The 23,215-nt window shown below is 38.7% G+C and overlaps 1 protein-coding gene across 2 annotated transcripts in view; it reads left to right on the top strand.

The window, feature by feature from the left end:
* Positions 1-23,215, top strand: part of PALD1 (phosphatase domain containing paladin 1) — a 315,653-nt gene that overhangs the window by 266,631 nt on the left and 25,807 nt on the right. The window lies entirely within an intron of this gene.

The following is a 23,215-nucleotide window of genomic DNA, read 5'->3' as shown; positions in this document are numbered from 1 at the left end:
TAAAGCTGAGATCTCCCTTCCTTGCATTTAGGCTAGTGGTGTTGTGCAGAGAGGCACTGAGGCTAGTGGTGTTGTGCAGAGAGGCACTGAGGCTAGTGGTGTTGTGCAGAGAGGCTTGAAGACTATGGTGAGGCCTAATAGAAAGCAGTTGTTGTTGGGGGATTCCATCATCAGAGGTGTGGAGATGGACAATGGTGGTCTTGTGAGGTGTCTTCCCGGAGCTAATGCTCACAGAGACAGGAGACGTATCTGTAATATTGTTAAGCAAGCAAAGCAGGAAGGGGAATTGGATGTACTTGTCCATTTAGGGACAAATGACTTGGCTTGCAATGAGGTTTCAGAGGTTAAGGAAGTTTTTAGTGTTTTTGCCAATGGTATACGGCAGGTTGCTTCCACTCTGTCATTCTCTGAAGTTCTGCCTGTGCATAACACTCAGAATGACAGGCGGATGCGTATTAGGGACTTTAACTTGTGGCTTGGTGAATGGTGTTGGGAGCAAGGATTTGGCTTTATTGCTCATGGTAGCTCTGTTTGGAATGGAAATAAACTGTACAAAAAAGATGGTTTGCATCTTTCTCAAAAGGGAACAAACGTTCTCAGTGAGCAGTTCAGAGGTTTTGCTAGGATGTATTTAAACTAGGAGGGGGGGGGGCAAAAGGGTGATAAAACATCAATCCAATTGTCCCCCAAAACAAGGACAGAAGGTGCCTGTAGCAAGTGTGTTAAAAAATGATAAGCTTAGAGTCATGTCTACAAATGCTCGCAGTTTAGGGAATAAGATCCATGAACTTGTGGCAATAATGGCAACTGATAGTGTAGATTTAGTCGCTGTTACTGAGACATGGTATAATGAGAAAAATGACTGGGACATAGCAATACCAGGGTACTCTTTATATAGAAAAGACAGGGAAGGCAAGAAAGGGGGAGGGGTGGCCCTATATGTGAAGGATAGCATAAAACCTAGCCTAATAAAGGTTAGTGAGGCGAACATAGAGTCAGTTTGGCTTACGTTAGAATTTGGTAATCACACAGTAACTCGTGTAGGTGTGATTTATAGGCCCCCAGGACAAATTGAAGAGTTAGATAATCTACTAGTTGAAGAAATAGCTAAAATGACAATGAAGGAGGAAGTTATCATCATGGGTGACTTTAATCTTCCTGATGTGAATTGGAAAACAAAAATAGCTACTTGTGCCAGGAGCACACATATTCTAAACTCCCTACTGGGATTGTCTCTAAAACAAGTCGTTGAGGAGCCAACTCGTAAAGAGGCCATACTAGATTTAGTGTTAACAAATGGAGATTTGGTATCAGATATTACTGTAGGTGAAAGTTTAGGATCCAGTGATCATCAGTCAGTGTGGTTTAATATAAGAACAGTGACTGAGTCACACCACACAAAAACAAAAGTTTTAGACTTTAGAAAAACAGACTTTTCTAAAATTAGAATATGTGTAAAGGAGTCATTATCAGACTGGAGCAATTTAAATGGAGTCCAAAAGAAATGGGATTATTTAAAAGTTGCACTACTGAAGGCAACAGAAAATTGCATTAAGCTTGTCAGTAAAAGCAAAAAATTCAAGAAACCACTGTGGTACTCCGCAGATGTGGCCAAAATAGTAAAAAACAAAAAGTTAGCATTTAGTAATTATAAAAAAACCAGAGTGAGGAAGACAGAATGACCTATAAGATTAGGCAGAAAGAGGCTAAGCAAGATATAAGAGCTTCCAAATCACACACAGAAGAGAAAATAGCACAGTCAGTAAAAAAGGGGGACAAAACTTTTTTTAGATACATAAATGAGAAAAGAAAAGTAAAACAAGGATTAGTTAGATTAAAAACAAAAGAAGGAAGGTATGTAGATGAGGATAAAGGTCTAGCTGACTGCCTCAATGAATATTTTTGTTCAGTATTTACAGATGAAAATGAAGGAAAGGGACCTCAGTTAAGAAAAAGGATAAATGAGTAATTTATTACATGTGAGTTTACAGAGGAAGAGGTTCTATTTCAACTGTCAAAAGTAAAGACAAATAAGTCAATGGGGAACTCACATTGTAAAGAGCCTTTTATGAGGGTATAGGCTCTAAACACATCAACCAGTGTGCCTTTCAAGGTAGGCAGCAACACCTAGGAATAGAAGATGCTCCTTTCTTCCTTCTGTCTGCGGATTATATCTCCAAAATAAAGCACAAAAGAAGACTCCTAGTGCAGATTTATCTTCAATTAAGTAGTGTAGAACACAAATATAAATTTGGTGCTCACCTTTTATAGAGCCTTTTGGGGACTGGCTCTAAGTGCTGTAGGCATCAGTGTCAATTTAGAGGTGACACTTCCCTCAGGTGGATACCAGATATATGGAGGAGATGGAGTAAGGGTATTTAAAAAATTTACATTTATTGAGTATCACAAAAAAATATAAAATGCATACGGAGTCGCATGTATAAGTATATTACTACTAAAATGTCCAATCTCCTCTTCTCCCAGAAACGCGTTTCGCCGTCCTTATCGGCTTCCTCAGTCTGTGCTTGTGAGTCTGCTGGTATCCAGTTTATAAATCCTCCACTCGCGCCCTTTTCCTCGCCGTCCTGCAGCTGAATTTCATTTCCTGGTTAGATGCCGTCGCGTCACTTCCGGTTCGGCTTGTATTGCCGATACATCATTTCCGGGCTCCAGTTGTTCCTACAACTCCCGGCATGCTTCAGTTTGTACCTCCGATTTTTTTAGAGCCTGTATGTAGGGAATGAGCTGTGCAAGGAAAAGGGTCCTCTACCATTGCTCAAGGGATGATATATAATTAGTGTATTGCATAAATCTCTCTTCAGGACAATACATTTAGTAATAGCCATATATCAAATATCTAGATGTATTATAGCATACATACTTTTTCATATTCAAACAGGGATAGCAAATAATTTTCAGTGTGAGGTAGACAGAAATATACGAATGTTAATTAATTTTTAAAACATACAATGGTCATTATTTGTTAAAATTTCCATAAAAGTTACGTTTGCATAAAAAATAAGTAATAAATAGACAATAAATATTATAAAAAATATATGGTCAAAAAATATACTATAAAAAATGACATAACTCAAAATCAACGTTAAGACCAAAAGGGACAAGGGTATTAAGGTTAAAAATCCATTTCATTTCTATTTGGCCAAGTTTTTTGATTACATCTTCCCCTCTCCAATTTGTCTCCACCTTCTCAATAGCAAAAATTTTTAAAAGACTCGGGTCACTATTGTGTAATGTTTTAAAATGAAGGGATACATTATGTTTTTCATAACCTTTTTTGATATTTCTTACATGTTCACTGATACGTATATGTAGGGGGCGTTTTGTTCTCCCCACATAATACAGATCACATGGGCACTGCAGGATATAGATAACCTTTTTGGAGAAACATGTAGTCATAGTTCTCAATCTATATTCCTTTTTGTTATGGGGGTCTTCAAAAGATGTAAGGTGTCTCTTGCTACTGCTAGTGCCCCTGCAGGCCAGACACTGTCCACACCCAAAGAAACCTAACTTATGAAAAAAAGGAGTCGACTTTTTTTCTTTGATGTGGTTTTTAGTTAGAAAACATTTTAGATTGGGAGCACCTCTGTATACAATTTTCGGCTGGTCTGGTAGTATACTATACAGCATAGGGTCATTTCTTAGTAAGGGCCAGTATTTTTTCATAGTTTTCCTGATTTGATTGCTGTTCTGGTTAAAACCACAAATAAACGAGATCTCCTTATACTTTTCCTCTTTCTTAGGCTTGTATTCTAAGAGGGATTTACGATCTATATTTTCTATTTCCCTCTCAGTGTTTTGTAGTGCCTGATTTTCGTAACCTTTCTCCAGAAATTGTTCTCTAACTCTATGGACTTGATTTTTAAAGGTGTCTATATCCGAGCAATTCCTCCGAACTCTTAAAAATTGTGACCTTGGAATATTTTTTAGCCACGGGGAAAAATGACAGCTTTTAAGACTGATGTAATTGTTGACATCAACTTTTTTAAAATGAGTTTTAGTTTTTAATATGATGTTTTCCACATAAATGGTTAAGTCTAAAAAATTAACCTTTTCTTTGCTAAATTCCGTGGTCAGCACTATTCCCCACTGGTTATTGTTCAAGAAACATAGAAAGTTTTGTAACTCCTCTATTGTTCCTCTCCAAACGAAAAAAATATCATCAATGTAGCGCTTATAGGTGACAAGGTTCGCGCTCCAGCCTGCATCTTCCAAAATGTAGCTGTGTTCCCAAAAAGCCATGAATAAATTTGCATAGCTGGGCGCGAACCTTGTCCCCATAGCAGTGCCACATTTTTGTAAGAAAAAATCGTTTTGAAACCAAAAATAATTGTTCTCCAGGATGAGTTTAATCCCCTGGAGAATGAATTGGATCTGTTCTTCTGGGTAGGTCTGTGCTTGTTTTAGAAAGAATTCCGTCGCTTCTAACCCTTTTTGATGGGATATGATAGTGTATAAAGACCCTACATCTGCGGTAACTAGAATAAAATGAGGTTCCCATTCTATATTGTTTAAAACCTGAATTACATTAAGTGTATCTTTCAGATAACTGGGTGTATTCTTTACCACCAATTGTAGACATCGATCTAAATATTCTGAAAGTCTACTTGAGACTGAATCAATCCCCGAGACTATCGGTCTCCCTGGTGGATTTAGCAAATCTTTGTGTATTTTGGGGAGATGGTATAGCACTGGGATTTTGGGTTTGTTGCTGTTTAAATACTTAAACTCATTTTCATTTATTATTTCCATTTCCCTGCCTTTTAGAAAAAGTTCCTCAAATTTTTTACTTATATCTTTGGTTGGGTCTCCAGGTAATCTACAGTATGTATTGGGGTCCTCCACTAGTCTTAGGCCCTCCTGAATATATCTTTTAGTATCCATGACTACTAACCCCCCCCCCCTTATCAGCTGGTTTTATAACCCGGCTATTGTCTTTTTGTAGTTTTTTAAGAGTCAGCCACTCTTGCTTAGTAAGGTTCATGGACTTTTTGTTATTCCCTTTAATTTTATTAATATCATGCATGACAGATTTTTCGAAAGAAACCATTTCATCCGAAATAAAATTATCTGGGAAGAAAGTGGATCTTTCTCTTAAATCTGTATGTATGAAGTTGGATTGGGGAGTTGGCATGAGATGTCGGTCTGTTCTCATAAAACACTTTTTCAAACATAATTGACGTTTAAACCTATTAAGGTCTACAAAAAATTCAAATTTATCCAAGGGTTTAGTAGGGGCGAACTTGAGGCCTTTGTCTAGTACTCTCTCTTCTATCTTACTTAAAGGAGTAGTAGTTAAGTTAAAGATGGCTGATCTTTCTCTTTTTTTAGGTATGTTTTTCTCTCTCTTATTTTCTTGCCTCCTCTTTTTCCTCTAATTCCATATCTCTCCGTCTTTTGGATAATGACCTTTGATAGGTCGTTCTGTGTAGGGACTCTTGATTGGTTTTGAACTTTCCCTTTTGTCTCCCTTCCTGAAAAAAATCCTCTGTGTGTGAGTTTGATAGAGTTTCAAATCTATTGTGTAACTGTAGTGGTCTCTCATAGGTTTCTTTCCTCTTATTTCTTGTTAAAATTGGGGATCTATTTCTCTCCCTTGCCTGTCTTTGTTCTTTAGGTTGATTTTTCTCTGGTGAAGAAGTTCTACCTGTTGGAAAATTTCTGTGTGGTATGTTACTGTCCTGTTTTTTATATTTTGATGGGGATGATTTATCTCTGTAGGAATTATTCCTTCCCCTTGAGGGTATTCTTTTATTTGCTCCATTAGTGTATGTATTTATATGGCGCGGTCTCTCTCTGTATTGACTGGTGGGTCTAGTATATTGTGATTCCTTATAGTTGGATCTATTTTGATGGTACGACCTTACTTGATTGTTTTCATAGTCAAATTTATCCCTTTTGTATTTCTTCTTTATATATATTCAGGAGGGCCTAAGACTAGTGGAGGACCCCAATACATACTGTAGATTACCTGGAGACCCAACCAAAGATATAAGTAAAAAATTTGAGGAACTTTTTCTAAAAGGCAGGGAAATGGAAATAATAAATGAAAATGAATTTAAGTATTTAAACAGCAACAAACCCAAAATCCCAGTGCTATACCATCTCCCCAAAATACACAAAGATTTGCTAAATCCACCAGGGAGACCGATAGTCTCGGGGATTGATTCAGTCTCAAGTAGACTTTCAGAATATTTAGATCGATGTCTACAATTGGTGGTAAAGAATACACCCAGTTATCTGAAAGATACACTTAATGTAATTCAGGTTTTAAACAATATAGAATGGGAACCTCATTTTATTCTAGTTACCGCAGATGTAGGGTCTTTATACACCATCATATCCCATCAAAAAGGGTTAGAAGCGACGGAATTCTTTCTAAAACAAGCACAGACCTACCCAGAAGAACAGATCCAATTCATTCTCCAGGGGATTAAACTCATCCTGGAGAACAATTATTTTTGGTTTCAAAACGATTTTTTCTTACAAAAATGTGGCACTGCTATGGGGACAAGGTTCGCGCCCAGCTATGCAAATTTATTCATGGCTTTTTGGGAACACAGCTACATTTTGGAAGATGCAGGCTGGAGCGCGAACCTTGTCACCTATAAGCGCTACATTGATGATATTTTTTTCGTTTGGAGAGGAACAGTAGAGGAGTTACAAAACTTTCTATGTTTCTTGAACAATAACCAGTGGGGAATAGTGCTGACCACGGAATTTAGCAAAGAAAAGGTTAATTTTTTAGACTTAACCATTTATGTGGAAAACATCATATTAAAAACTAAAACTCATTTTAAAAAAGTTGATGTCAACAATTACATCAGTCTTAAAAGCTGTCATTTTTCCCCGTGGCTAAAAAATATTCCAAGGTCACAATTTTTAAGAGTTCGGAGGAATTGCTCGGATATAGACACCTTTAAAAATCAAGTCCATAGAGTTAGAGAACAATTTCTGGAGAAAGGTTGCGAAAATCAGGCACTACAAAACACTGAGAGGGAAATAGAAAATATAGATCGTAAATCCCTCTTAGAATACAAGCCTAAGAAAGAGGAAAAGTATAAGGAGATCTCGTTTATTTGTGGTTTTAACCAGAACAGCAATCAAATCAGGAAAACTATGAAAAAATACTGGCCCTTACTAAGAAATGACCCTATGCTGTATAGTATACTACCAGACCAGCCGAAAATTGTATACAGAGGTGCTCCCAATCTAAAATGTTTTCTAACTAAAAACCACATCAAAGAAAAAAAGTCGACTCCTTTTTTTCATAAGTTAGGTTTCTTTGGGTGTGGACAGTGTCTGGCCTGCAGGGGCACTAGCAGTAGCAAGAGACACCTTACATCTTTTGAAGACCCCCATAACAAAAAGGAATATAGATTGAGAACTATGACTACATGTTTCTCCAAAAAGGTTATCTATATCCTGCAGTGCCCATGTGATCTGTATTATGTGGGGAGAACAAAACGCCCCCTACATATACGTATCGGTGAACATGTAAGAAATATCAAAAAAGGTTATGAAAAACATAATGTATCCCTTCATTTTAAAACATTACACAATAGTGACCCGAGTCTTTTAAAATTTTTTGCTATTGAGAAGGTGGAGACAAATTGGAGAGGGGAAGATGTAATCAAAAAACTTGGCCAAATAGAAATGAAATGGATTTTTAACCTTAATACCCTTGTCCCTTTTGGTCTTAACGTTGATTTTGAGTTATGTCATTTTTTATAGTATATTTTTTGACCATATATTTTTTATAATATTTATTGTCTATTTATTACTTATTTTTTATGCAAACGTAACTTTTATGGAAATTTTAACAAATAATGACCATTGTATGTTTTAAAAATTAATTAACATTCGTATATTTCTGTCTACCTCACACTGAAAATTATTTGCTATCCCTGTTTGAATATGAAAAAGTATGTATGCTATAATACATCTAGATATTTGATATATGGCTATTACTAAATGTATTGTCCTGAAGAGAGATTTATGCAATACACTAATTATATATCATCCCTTGAGCAATGGTAGAGGACCCTTTTCCTTGCACAGCTCATTCCCTACATACAGGCTCTAAAAAATCGGAGGTACAAACTGAAGCATGCCGGGAGTTGTAGGAACAACTGGAGCCCGGAAATGATGTATCGGCAATACAAGCCGAACCGGAAGTGACGCGACGGCATCTAACCAGGAAATGAAATTCAGCTGCAGGACGGCGAGGAAAAGGGCGCGAGTGGAGGATTTATAAACTGGATACCAGCAGACTCACAAGCACAGACTGAGGAAGCCGATAAGGACGGCGAAACGCGTTTCTGGGAGAAGAGGAGATTGGACATTTTAGTAGTAATATACTTATACATGCTACTCCGTATGCATTTTATATTTTTTTGTGATACTCAATAAATGTAAATTTTTTAAATACCCTTACTCCATCTCCTCCATATATCTGGTATCCACCTGAGGGAAGTGTCACCTCTAAATTGACACTGATGCCTACAGCACTTAGAGCCAGTCCCCAAAAGGCTCTATAAAAGGTGAGCACCAAATTTATATTTGTGTTCTACACTACTTAATTGAAGATAAATCTGCACTAGGAGTCTTCTTTTGTGCTTTATTTTGGAGATATAATCCGCAGACAGAAGGAAGAAAGGAGCATCTTCTATTCCTAGGTGTTGCTGCCTACCTTGAAAGGCACACTGGTTGATGTGTTTAGAGCCTATACCCTCATAAAAGGCTCTTTACAATGTGAGTTCCCCCTTTTGTATTTTTTACTCTAATATCAAGTTATCTGACAGTACTACCCTATATATTTCCTCTGTTTATTTTTCATGTACACCCCGTGCCTATTGTAAGGGGTAAGTGCATAAGGATTATTTATATTATACTTTTTAAGCGCTGCACCTATATCAAGTGTTGGTTTAATGTTTCTCACACTCTAAACTCACTGCTTGGTATTCTGTTTTTTTGGTTTCAATATTATAGTGGTTTTGGAGTATCCACTACAAGTGCATATAGCAGCTATACTAAATAAGTTTGCACCAAATAAGCGTTAAGCGCCTTATAGCCACACCTTCTTTGTATCTTTCTACAAATAAGTCAATGGGACCTGATGGAATACACCCAAAGCTATTAAAAGAGCTTAGTGGTGTACTAGCAAAACCATTAACAGATTTATTTAACCAATCATTGATAACAGGAGTAGTCCCAGAAGATTGGAAGTTAGCGAATGTTGTGCCCATTCACAAGAAAGGTAATAAGGAGGAGTCGGGCAACTATAGGCCAGTAAGCCTTACTTCAGTAGTGGGGAAAGTGATGGAAACCATGTTAAAGGATAGGATTGTTGAACATCTAAAAACACATGGATTTCAAGATCAGAGACAACATGGGTTTACTTCAGGGAGATCATGCCAAACTAATCTTATTGATTTTTTTGATTGGGTAACTAAAATTATAGATCAGGGTGGTGCAGTAGACATTGCTTACCTAGATTTCAGTAAGGCTTTTGACACTGTTGCACATAGAAGGCTTATCAATAAACTACAATCTTTGAGTTTGGATTCCAATATTGTTGAATGGGTAAGGCAGTGGCTGAGTGACAGGCAACAGAGGGTTGTAGTCAATGGAGTATAGTATTAGTGATATTGCAGAAGGTCTTGATGGTAAGGTGTGTCTTTTTGCGGATGATACTAAGATATGTAACAGGGTTGATGTTCCAGGAGGGACAAGCCAAATGGAAAATGATTTAGGTAAACTAGAAAAATGGTCAGAGTTGTGGCAACTGACATTTAATGTGGATAAGTGCAAGATAATGCATCTTGGACGTAAAAACCCAAGGGCAGAGTACAGAATATTTGATAGAGTCCTAACCTCAACATCTGAGGAAAGGGATTTAGGGGTGGTTATTTCTGATGACTTAAAGGTAGGCAGACAATGTAATAGAGCAGCAGGAAATGCTAGCAGGATGCTTGGTTGTATAGGGAGAGGTATTAGCAGTAGAAAGAGGGAAGTGCTCATGCCATTGTACAGAACACTGGTGAGACCTCACTTGGAGTACTGTACACAGTACTGGAGACCCTATCTTCTGAAGGATATTGATACCTTAGAGAGAGTTCAAAGAAGGGCTACTAAACTGGTTCATGGATTGCAGGATAAAACTTACCAGGAAAGGTTAAAGGATCTTAACATGTATGGCTTGGAGGAAAGACGAGACAGGGTTGATATGATAGAAACATTTAAATACATAAAGGGAATCAACACAGTAAAGGAGGAGACTATATTTAAAAGAAGAAAAACTACCACAACAAGAGGACATAGTCTTAAATTAGAGGGACAAAGGTTTAAATATTATATTCGGAAGTATTACTTTACTGAGAGGGTAGTGGATGCATGGAATAGCCTTCCAGCTGAAGTGGTAGAGGTTAACACAGTAAAGGAGTTTAAGCATGCGTGGGATAGGCATAAGGCTATCCTAACTATAAGATAAGGCCAGGGACTAATGAAAGTATTTAGAAAACAGGCAGACTAGATGGGCCGAATGGTTCTGCCGTCACATTCTATCTATGTTTCTATTTACTATTCAGCGCTATTCAGTCTTTAAATATTCCCCTCATGCCCCTTCCTCCCCAAAGAGAAAAGGGTTATAGTAATAGTTTAAGCCTGTTTTTCCTAAAGAGCACCATATGCTCTTTAAAGTAACACTATAGTATTAGGAATAAAAAGATTTACTCCTCAGCCTCCCTCCCCTTGTTGTAAAGGATTAAACAACTCTGTATTCCCTTACCCGATTTCAATGCAAGGTCCTTCTGCCTTGGTCGGTCAGTCTGCTCCTCTGACATCATCCAATGGGGGGACCTAATGCACTTGCACAGTGAGCGCTACAAGCACATTAGGCCTTCCCCATAGGAAAGCATTCCTTATTTGCTTTTTTATTGGGCTTTCTCTGATGCCAGATTTCCTTATGTAGAGTGTGAGGATGCCCAGCGTTTTCTGAGTCAAACCCCCGTAAAACTGCAGGAAGCACCTCTAGGGGTTGTCTGGTAGACCGTCACTAGAGGCTGTCTTAGTACTGCAATGTAAACATTGCAGTTTCCCTAAAACCTCAATGTTTTAAATTGCAGGACTAACGGGGGGACAGGGACACTGTGTCCAGACGACTTCAATGAGATGAAGTAGTCAGGGTTCCAATAATGTTCCTTTAATCCCACTGCCTCAGCTACTCACTCAATAGTGCCAGTACAAACTACACTGAAAGTACATAGGGAAAATTAAAAACACCAAATCTATGGCTGACTGCTCTGTGCTAGTGCCTGGGAATCAGGTGGTTGCCCTGTCTGCTGGCATCAGGCCTAAATTGAATCCTGAAGGGGGAAGGGGAAATCTCACACTGAGAAAAATAATGAAACATCATGTAGAGGGGGGAGCAAAAAAAATCCCTCTTAAATTTTGCCCTTGTTTGCAAATTCCTTACTTTCTACGTATGCAAAGGCTTATGTGGTGCTCTAGGAAACCATGCAAGCCTGTTCTCTGAATGTCGAATGTTTGTATCCATTTACACATATTTAACTGCCAAAAGCCTTGGTCAGTGTTCTCTGTAAAGCCATAGCTGTGCTAAACAGATGTGAAATAGTACCAGCTGGTGCATACCCCTGCTTTCTGGATTATTTCTGAGAAACTGAGGACTTGTTGGCTCAGATCTAGATCTGAATCATCTTTATTTGGTTTGCGGTTTTGTCATTAATAATTTTTTATTTATTTTTTCTGGAGATGGTTTCTCCAATTCATTATAAAAGGTGAGAGTGCAAAAGAATGACGCCATCTGCAAAACTGCAGGTCGAGACATTGCTCATCCAAATGGCACTCAAAGAGTTAAAAGTACCAAGTCTGAAAAGTTCAAAATATGTCTGGATCAATGTGGTCACAGATGCAGCTCTTCAAGATCAAATAACATACGTGGTGAATCCAGAACCACCAAAAACAAAACATTTAATGATAGAATAATGTCAAGATAGTCACATTTTATTATATTTTTGATGGTTATGCACTTTTTTTTTAGTAACCTTCTGACACCTATAATGTTCTCAATGAATAATTTATGTTTAATGTTGGTGTTTATTTTTCTTAACGAAATGTGAGGGAAGGCTCTATTCAAAAAAGAAACTGATCTCATTCAGGTTGATGATTTCGAGCTCAGTGTTTGTTACAGAGGAGTATTGAGTACCTACAGCACATGCGGGCAATCCCCGCAATCCACCAAAATATTGACTTTGCGTTCAATTTTGAACTACCGTTTAGAGTAAGGCAGGGATTTCTCTTGAGATAAGACAGAATGGGGGCCTTTAGTTAAAGGGACACTCAAAGCACTATAACTAATGCAACATTCTGTAGTGATAAAGGTGCTAGGAGTTCCCTGATGCCCCCTATTAAAGTAGTCAAACTTTTTAGACTTCTTACCCAAGGTCTGCTGGACAACACTTCCAGGCTTCACTGCAGCTTTCAGGAAACTCTATGCCTGTAGTGTTGCTGTAGTATGGTTCTTAAGGTGTTCCTTTAATCCATAAAGCATATCCGCAAGAGTCTTGCTTGCTTTAGTATATAAATCAAAGGCTGCAAATTAGTCACATTAGAACCACTGACAGGTGAAATGAATAGCATTGATTATATCGTTACAATGGCAACTGTCAAGAGGTGGGATATATTAGGCGGTAAGTAACCAGTCAGTTCTTGAATTGTATGTGTTGGAAAATGGGCAAGCAAGTGACTTTGACAAACGCCAAATAGTAATAGATAGACGACTGAGTCAGACCATCTAAAAAAAAAAAAAAGGCAGGTCTTGTGGGTGTTCCCGGTATGCAGTAGTTAAGACCTTCCAAAAATGGTGCAAGGAAGGACAACCGGTAAACCGGCATCAGGGTCATGGGCACTCGAGGCTCATTGATGCATGTGGGGAGTGAAGTCTCCCGTATGGTCTGATCACACAGAAGAGCTTTTGTAGCTCAAATTGCTAAGAAAAACTGTTGCTGGCCATGATAGAAAGGAGTCAGAACACACAGTGCATCACAGTTTGCTGCATAGCTGCAGACTGCTCAGAGCGCAAATGATGACCCATGTCTAACGCCGAAAGTGCCTTCAATTTGGACATGAGCATCAGAACTAGACCATATAGCAGTGGAATGGATATTTTAGATCAGGTGGATGGCCAGGTGTGCGTGCACTATTTACCTGGCTCAAGGCAACAAGATGCACTATGGGAAGTGCATCTTGCTGGGGAAAAGATGGTAGCAAGATGTACTATGGGAAGGTAAGCCAATGGAGGCAGTGTTGTGCTCTGGGCAATATTCTGCTGGGAAACCTTGGGTCCTGGCATCCATGTGAGTGTTTCTTTGACACATACCTCCTACCTAGAAATAGTTTCAGACCACATACCACCCCTTCATAGCAATGGTGTTCCCTGATAGCAGTGACCTCTTTTAAAATTGCAAACACTGCAAAAATTGTTCAAGAATGGTTTGAGGAAAATTATAAAGAGTTCAACGTATTGCCTTAGCCTCCAAATTCCATAAATCGCAATCTAATTGAGCATTACTGGATTTGATTTGATTAGTGGAGGTCTCACCTCGCAACTTGCAGGACTTAAAGGATCTGCTGCTAATTTCTTGGTGGCAAATACCATAAGACACATCCAGAAGTCTTGTGGAGTCCATGCCTTGATGCATCACAGCTGTTTTGGCAGCACGAGAAAGACCTACATGATATTAGGCAGGTGGTTTAATGTTGTGGCTGATCAGTGTATATGTTGATACATATGGAATAGAGGGTAGTAAAATCTTAATATTATTAGGGTATCAAAAAGTACTGTCTGAAAACAACCTTGCTATGGAATTATATACAATTGGTGAAGTGATTTTTGTTTGTGATTTTCCACTTTCTACAATACAAATCAGTTTGTTTGCTTTTGAAGTATGTTATGTAACTGTTACATGTATTTTTTTTTTTTTTTTAATTTTTATTAATCAGAATAGATAGCAGAGAAACAATCATTTTATTTACAGTTGTCCAGTGTGTGTCACAGCATGAAAGGAAGAAAGGTTTGTTTGTGTGCCAGATTTACTTTCAGAATATGGAACCGTTTTAGAACATTAAAACCTCTTGCATTTTCAGGGTGTCCTGTTGTGCACAGAGCCATCTTACCATTTTCTGATCCATGCCTGAATATATTGTATTATTCTAAGGAGTCGGGAACAATAAGGGCAAAAATTACTGGGGGACAGTGGAAGAGCAGCGTTTTGTTATTCCCACTGCTCTGATATCCTTGGCATGTTGTTATTAATTCTATGCCTGGCAGCAGTCTTTATTTGTGCTGTTTGAGCATCAGTAGAGAAAACACATTGCATGTTTTCATATTTTTCCATGTTTTGAACTCTATTTTATGAGTTTGTTTTTTGTGGCTGAAATGAAGGTTTCATTATGAGAATGCCCACTGCTGTCAGAGACTGACAGATTGCAGTGCTCCGAGGATGATGATTTTCCATAGAATCCTGTGTTAGGATTTACAGAGAGCTGACTCTTTAACACCAATGTTCTGTGAAAATTGAGGTGACATTGTTGCTCTTGTCACTTTGCGGTTCATGGAGAATTCCAATGCCTCTTGCTTGTGATTCTTACTGCATGGTGGCTAACCTTGCAGTGCATTTCACATTTTACTCAGAAAAACCATAGTCATTGGCATGATAAAACGGTCTGTCTATTGCACCGTTCTATAGCTCATTGCCTTTTGATGAACTGTTTACTCTCAACATAGTAGAGATTCCGTGACTGTGTACAAATCTCAAGAATAAATGAAACTTGCATGTAGTGTTATATTCTCCAGAATTTAAATACAATATCATAATTGCTGTAGATGCTTTTTTAGAATGAGATTATGAAGTTTAAGGCTGTTGTAAATTTATTTTTCACTTCCTAAAATCAGTGATAAAAGTGTCTGCTAACTCAAGATTACTCCTGTTTAATTAGGTCCTGTGAATGTTTCCATCCAATTGTGTTCTTGAAGTGGCATGCGTGCAGTGTCCAGTGGCATACACACAATCCATGGGGCCCTGGTGCAAAACTGATCCGTGCCCCCTCCTCTCTCCCCTGATCCGTGGGCCCCCCCGACACATACATACAGACAGACCCCCTCCCCCCGACAGACACATGCATACACACATAAATACAGACACACACATACATACATACATATACATACACAGACACACACATACACACATTCAGGAACATACATACAGAGACACACACATACAGACACATAAATACACACAGACACAGACAAACACACACACACACACACATACAGAGACACAGACACACACAAACACACACAGAGACACACACATACACATATACAGAGAGACACAGACACAACATGTTTCCTGTTTCCTACCTTTTGTGACTTTCCCTGGGGTCCAGTAGGGGCTCAGCCTGATGGGAGTCAGTTCCCACTCTGACTCCCTTCTCCTTCCTGCTTCCTCCCGCGCGGAGTCTGATAGCTGGGAGGAGTGACGGGGGGTCACTTCCTCCCAGCAGTGATTTCATCACAGGGGGCCTGTTTGCACTGTTAAAGCGCCTAGCGCTGACCGGGCCCTCTAATAATCCATATCCATCGGGTGGCCCTGACAGCATGGGCCACCCGATGGACCCCTTAACATGCGGCCCCGGCAGATTGCCGCGCAACGTGGCAGCTGGTACCTGGTTGCGGTGGTCCGCAGGGGGGCCAGGCCCCTTGGAGTGACGGGCCGTTCGCAGCTGCGACCGCAGTATGTACGCCACTGGCTGTGTTTTTAACCTTGTAGGGTAAAACATTGGCCTTTTTTAGAAACTGCAATGTTTACATTATAGAATTAAGTCCACCTCTTGCAGCTGTCAGTATGACAGCCCTCACATGCTCCTCCGCGGCCCTGACTGAGTAAAACTCAGTCAGGTGACACGGAAGCCTTATAGGAAAGTGTGATTTCATGATTTCCTATAGAGAGGTTTGAATGCACAGCACTTGCCGCGCATGTGCATTAGGTCCCCAGTGCTTCTCTACGAGGAGTATTGGATTGGACCAATACGGAAGAAACCATGTCTCCTCCATGACCTTGTGAAAGGCAGAAAGGTAAGCAATGCTGAGGGAGCCTTAGCACTGGAAAAAGGTGAGTAAACTTTATATTTAATTTTTTTTTTTCTTGCAAACAGGAAGGGGGCGCGAATGAGCGTAGGGACATGAATACTATACCGTTATCCCATAGTAGTTAGCGATATGGGATATGAGTTAGGCCCAAGTTATGGTGTAATTCTGTATTTTGTAACTACTTTAATTTCCTGCAAATGGAATCTGGCAGAGTGATGGCAGATGTAATATTTTCCTTATGCTCCCCACACACACACAGAGGAAGAAAAATACACATACTTATAATCACACATAAAAAAAAAACACCCACAAAGACACGTTACAATGTTAGTATATGTGTCTGTCACTGTGTGTGTAGTACCACCAGTATATATGTTTACACACTCAGAAAAATGGACAAACATACTGACTTGTACACACGCAGACAAACATACTGACATTGTATACACAGAAACACTCAAGCGCCTTTCACTGACAGTGCTAGCACATGTATATGCGTTTCTGTGTGTGCAATGTCATTATATATGTTTGTGTAATATCAGCATGTGTACAGTATCCATATGTATATTTCTATGTTACGTCAGCCAGCATGTTTGTGTTTTAGTATGATTGCGAGTGTTTGTGTGTATGTGTTTGAACACACAGGAACGTTCACATTTCAAAAGACTCATACAGTATATATCTGTTTCTGTGTGGGCAGTGTCATATGTATGTCTATTTGCAGTATTTATTTATAAACTATTTACCAGGAAGGATAACCTGAGATTTCTCTCGTTTTCAAGTATGTCTGTTAGTGTGTGCAATGTGTGTTTTTATTTTATTAAAATGTTTCCTGCTGTAGTATGTGGAGCTCAAAAGCGACCTGATACATCTGGGCATTGGTTTACAAACATGACTGTAGATTGCGTAAAACACTTTTCTTTCTACATTGTATTCGCCTGTAAATCTAATACATATAAAGTTGTGGATTGTTTGCTGGAGGAAAATGACATTCCATGTATGTCGGCTCTGTATTTGACCAGAACCTTTTAGCCAATTGCTCAAAAATGTGCTGTCGTCTTGGAATCTGCAACACCAATGCTATGTTTTGCATAATTTGCTGAACAGCAGAAAGGAAATTTTGTCAACATATTCAGCCAGGTCTTACTGTACAACATAAAAAAAAAGTAAAAAATCAATGTCGTATTAGTTTAGCCAGCTGGTTCGCTGTTTTTATTTCCATTTGTCGGTCGGCCATGTTTTCTTAGCTCAGCTTGGTATCCATGATTTAAATCCACTGACGTAATATGTGCATAAAAATGGTAGTATCCAAACAAAAATATAAATCCTTCTTTTATTGTGGAATTCATTCACCTTGCCACAATCACTCTGGTTATTTTACATTCCTGTCTGTACACTCTTGTAACTTTATATCTTGCAATTTCAGAACCTGTGTTTTTTCTTCTCATGGAACATCTCTGATATTTCTCAATGTAAAAAAAAATAAAAACTGTAACCACTAGTTGGATTCTCCACATTCACAAAAAGCCAGACACAGCCTGGAATTTCATTTGTGTGCTTTAGGGAATAAATGTCTTGGCCTTAGGAATTTTACGCTAGTGTAGGTCGAGTGAAGCACCAAGTGACAGGTCGTTGCAACAAGGAGGCGTGCGTATTCAGTTAAGAGAAAAAATATTGACTATTTATGCTTTAATAATATCACCAGTGATCTGTGATATCTCAAGTAATCAAAGGAACACTCTAATCTCACCTCTGTCAATAGTATTTACTATTATATTTGTCAGTTACTTATTGACAAATATCCTCATTCTAAAATTGGCAAGTGCTGTGGTTATTCCCCAATATAAATGCCGATGGTAATAATTATCATTTTTTTATTTTGTGTTTTTTTTCATGTTTAGAATGTTGTCCACCCATTTAAAAAAAAAAAAAAAAAATACATTTAAATGGCTATACAACTTTTCATCCAGCACTGAGGAACATGTCACAGCAGGTGATCCTCCCCAGTGAAGTTCTCATTTCTGATAATATCTTTTCTCCAATCAGATGTTTCTTCTAGCAAAAACAAATATGACTATGCAACCTACAATGCTAAAACTAGTCACTAAATGTAACTTTTAAACCAACCTTCCCAATATTTGGTATTTTGGTACCTAAACCAGGCATGGCCTAAATGTTTTTTGAGGGTACTGACACTTTCCTGAAGGTCGGCAACAGGAAATGGCCAAAAAGAACGGATTTAATAAGACCAAGAATAAAGTCTGCCAGTTGAGCCAAGTGTCATATGTTCATATCCATTTTATTAGGTGACATTAATATTACAAAAAATTTACTAGGAAAATGTGCCTTTTTCATTGCAATGAGAGAGATTTCCATCCTTGGAGATAGAATGATGCAAATATTGGCTCTATTAATGATAAGTTGCAGCCAAAGGCTAAAAGATGTTTTTTATACAAGTACATTTTTTTTTATAAATCTTTTTCGTTGGTTAGAAATCAACAATTCTCATGCCAATGGTAAATCCAGCGATGTGTACTCTGCATATTTCTAAATTACCAGCTGTATAGGAAAATATTTTTTATTGACCGCATGATAATAAAATAAGATGCTTATTCCTTTGTCTAGATTTTGAATTTAAGAGAATAAATATTTGAGCTCATGTAAATATAATCTAATATGCAGGAATATGTATAATCAAAACAGCACTTCTTTAAAACAAAAATGAATTATGTGTAAATAAATGTGTATAAACAAACAAAATTGAAAAATTAAAAAAACACTTGCTAATTGAAACATTACTTACCTAGAGATTACATAGTTACAAAGGGTGAAAAGAGACGTGTCCATCAAGCTCAGACTTCACATCTGTATTTGCTGTCGATCCAAAATAAAGCAACATAAACAGTTTGAAGCATTTTCCAAGTTTGTAACAGACTAGTATACAATTCTTCTTGACCTCTTGATGCTGCCTTATGACAATGGCTGTGGCATGGTGCCACACCAATCAGATGACTGGAGCAGCACTTGGGGGGCTTTTCAAAAGCCTTAATCGTGTGGCACTCAGCAATAGTCACGTCTCACCAAGATTGTGGTTGTAGGAGTCTTTAAATAGCCGACATACAGGATTAATGTCCTCTGTCAATAACAGAAATAAACCGTTTGTCGGCTGGCCCTCAGGGGTAAATGGGTTATCTGATCTAATGCCATCAATGTCGTAGGCCCCTAAGTGTTCTATTCTTTGAACTGTAAACTCAAACTCGGCGGATGGAAAGAACTCACCTAGAAGAAACCATGGCAGTTGGTTAATAAAATATCGTAAACACTATAAATACCATGCTCTACAGTCATGGGGTTTTAATGAGTCCCTGGTTGCTGACGTGGCAGCCGTTCAGGAGATCTGAATGTATTTCACAGCCTACTATAATATAGATTTCATTAGAAAGAAAAGCTTCTAACATCCTAATCAGAGTCTCACTTGTATGCAGTCATTTCTTTAACCCCTTAAGGACCAAACTTCTGGAATAAAAGGGAATCATGACATGTCACACATGTCATGTGTCCTTAAGGGGTTAACACATGGAACTATTTGATTATTAAGTGAATGTTTCTTCTTTTAGGATAATTTTCATTTTGTTTTCAATGCATTCTATGGCATGGTATAGTTTGCAGGCACACGTCATTATTCTAAATCTCGCTGCAATAATTTGAGCAAGGCATTATTTGGGAATAAGTGTCCCAGTTGGACCACTGAAATCATTGTTCAACTGGTACATCTAATCAAATATAACCAAGTAATGTCTGCTATTGACCTAGGTATCCTAAAGTGACCATACACTTGAGGCTGACTGTGAAACATGGGAGTTGCAGACCTGTAAACGTTGAGAGGCATGGCTTGGACTTGCCAGTTTATGAAGTTGAAACAGTAGATAAAGCGTTAGGTTGCACACAAACCGTTTAAACGCAAAAAGTCCATGATGTGTGTATGTTTTGATTGCTATCCACAGCATAAACCCAGATAAATTCTGATTATACGTAACTACTAATCATACCCCTGGTGGCTTGACGAGGAGTGAGGTCTCCCCTTAAAATAACTAATAGGTTTTCTACCTATAGTTAAAGTGCCTACTCTTTTTGATGCAACAAGTCAGATGCTGTATGAGAAGCTGAGATTTTACTTCTTCCAGCTAGTGGAAAGATAAATAGTATTTGATAATGCTTGATACTGGTCCTTAGTAAGACAACCCTTTCAGCCAAATGTTTATGAATAAAAAAAATCTCCATTCCACCACTGGTTCTTATTGGGAAATATTCTGCTGGCACTCAAGTTGAGACGCTCATACACATCTGTACGGGATTTTGTTGAGTTAGATGCCATTGTTTTCTTGGGAAACATAGTGGTGACCAGATCACGTCTCTGTAATTTTGGTAATATGGACATCCTTCATGAAAAAGCAACACGAAGTTATTTTTCTATCTGGTTCTGATGAATAGTATTTAAAGGCCGATAACTCAAGTGACTTACATTCATCTAAAATTGTGCATGCATGGCATCCTAAGATTCAGTGACCCAAAAATGCCAAGTTTGGATTTCCCTACATAAGACTTTCTGCTTCTGGTTGATGGTCCATGCAGTAGTGTTTTGTGTCCAGTGATCTCTTCTTGCTTTGAGTTTTGTTAAATGTTACTCTCAGTACTGACAAATGCTCTTGTAGAATGTGTATGTCAAATTTCTGCAGAAGCAGAACCTGATGAACAGCATACAAAGGTGACTAACAGACCAAATAAAATCCAAACAGATTATTATTAGTATTAGTATTTTAATGCTTTTCCTGTTATAAAATGCATACTTTTAGAATGCTAAATAGCAGCAAATTGAAATAAAGTTCACACTAATTATTGGTTTACTATGGAAACAAAATGACTTTAATTTAATAATTTTTTTCCTTTTTTTCTCCCCTCCCCTCCATCCTCCATAATACTTGGTTCGTCATTATATTCTTTATATTTATTTAAGCATTTACAATTCATTCCACAACAGCTGTTATATCCAGGTGCTTGCCAAAGCTTAATGGACCCCACGCTGCACAGTGTTGAGTCATACCATGCAATCTAGTTTTCATTTCAAAAGCATGACATCACATTGTACAATGTGAGATTTTACAACATGATAAACCTGATCTTCCTATTGAAATAACACGATGATCATGTTACATATAAAGTTGTGGAGGGATCATAAAGTGATACCCCACCGATTTAAGTAAAATCTGAAATGTATTGTTGTGCACCAAGGCAAGCCTTTTGAGGGAGAGAGGGGGAACCTTCGGGCACAGTTGCTCTAAAACATGTTGACATGCTCCTACATTTTTCCCAGAATGCTCTACTGAATATGACAATAAGCACATAGAGCTACCACTTTTTCAAGACATTATAAACAACAGAAACAATGCTCAATGTATGGGTTATGTTGCTTTGAGTCTTTTGGCGTAATCTCCTGGTTTTATTTTAGACAATGTAGAAGCAGTTTTCTAAAAATCAGAGCTCTTCATGACACTCTCTGCTGCATTGGTAATGCAGAATTGATGGAGAACTCCAGCATTATAAATAAATTATATTTATATTAACTTGTAAGTCTGGAGTGTTCTAATATGTAATTACATTTTGGACACCATATGTTCCCTTAACATAAAGCATTTACCTCTAATCCATAAACAAGATGGTCTACTTGCTTCATCTCCACTCTGCCCCTCTCCACCCTGGTCTGGGATATGTTCACTAGAGGGTATCTCTTGGGCCAATCTAATGCTTCTCATTGGGGTCCTCTCGTGCAGTGCTGCAATTGTTGCAGTGTGCAAAAATAATTATCCTGATAGAGAAACATTGATTTCAGGGCTTCTTTATGAGAAGCATTGCCTTCTGTTTTAAGCAAGCACTAAGACGAATACGGAAGTATGCATTCCCAGCTGTCTGTCTGTCTGTCAGAAGGGTGCGATTTGTGACATTTATTAAAGTGCCAATTTCTCTTGAAATTAGCATTTATATGCAGATGACACGCAAATCTAGCTGTCCTCTCCTGACCTCTCTCCACCTATCTTGACTCGTGTCTCTGACAGCCTCCCTGCGATTTCCAATTAGATGGCTGCTCACTTCCTTAAACTCAACCTATCCAAAACAGAATTTCTGGTCATTCCTCCCTCAAATGTTGCTACTCCCGTGTCTGTCTCCCTCCAAGTCAACGGCGCCACCATCAGCTCTACCATGCAGGCTCGCTGCCTAGGTGTTCTCTTTAAATCTGACCGCTCCTTCACCCCTCATGTCTAGTCGATCGCCAAATCCTGCTGCTTCCATCTCAAAAACACAGCTCACATCCGCCTCCTATTTAATACCAGACACGGTCCATGCCGTTGTTCTTTCTCGCCTTGACTACTGCAATCCCCTTCTCAGTGGTCTTACGTGTTCCCAGATTGCACCGCTGCTACCTATAATGAATGCAGCAGCGAGGCTTATTTTCCTCTCTGCCAGCACCTCCCAATCCCACCCCCCACCCCCCCCTCTGTCAGTCCCTACATTGGCTTCCAGTTAGATATAGGGCTCAATTTAAAATTCTGGTGCTTGCTTAAAAGTCCCTACATAATGCTGCTCCAACCTACCTATCCTCCCTAATACACAAATATGTCCCGTTAGGGCCCCTGCTGAAGACCTACGTCTATCCTTTGTCCGTACTCCCACACCTGATGCTTGCCTCCAAGACCTCTCCAGGGCTGCACCTTTTCTGTGGAACTCCCTTCCCTTCTCCGTTAGACTTTCACCCAGTCTCTTCTCCTTCAAAAAATCTTTGAAAACACACTTCGTAAGGAAAGCGTATAATTTAAACTGTTAGCGGGTTTTCATCTCCCTCCCGCCCCATGACTCCTCTCCTGCAACTGTCAAAAATAACCTACTAAGTTCTCAGTGATTACTTTTCTAGCAACCTATTTCATTACCCCTACTTATACCCTTTGTGTCACTATACCCCACTCCCCC

Source organism: Pelobates fuscus, chromosome 10 (genome assembly GCF_036172605.1).
Source record: "Pelobates fuscus isolate aPelFus1 chromosome 10, aPelFus1.pri, whole genome shotgun sequence".
NCBI lineage: Eukaryota > Metazoa > Chordata > Amphibia > Anura > Pelobatidae > Pelobates > Pelobates fuscus.
Note: the sequence above shows the minus strand (reverse complement) of the source record. Positions and strands in the feature narration are given on the sequence as shown.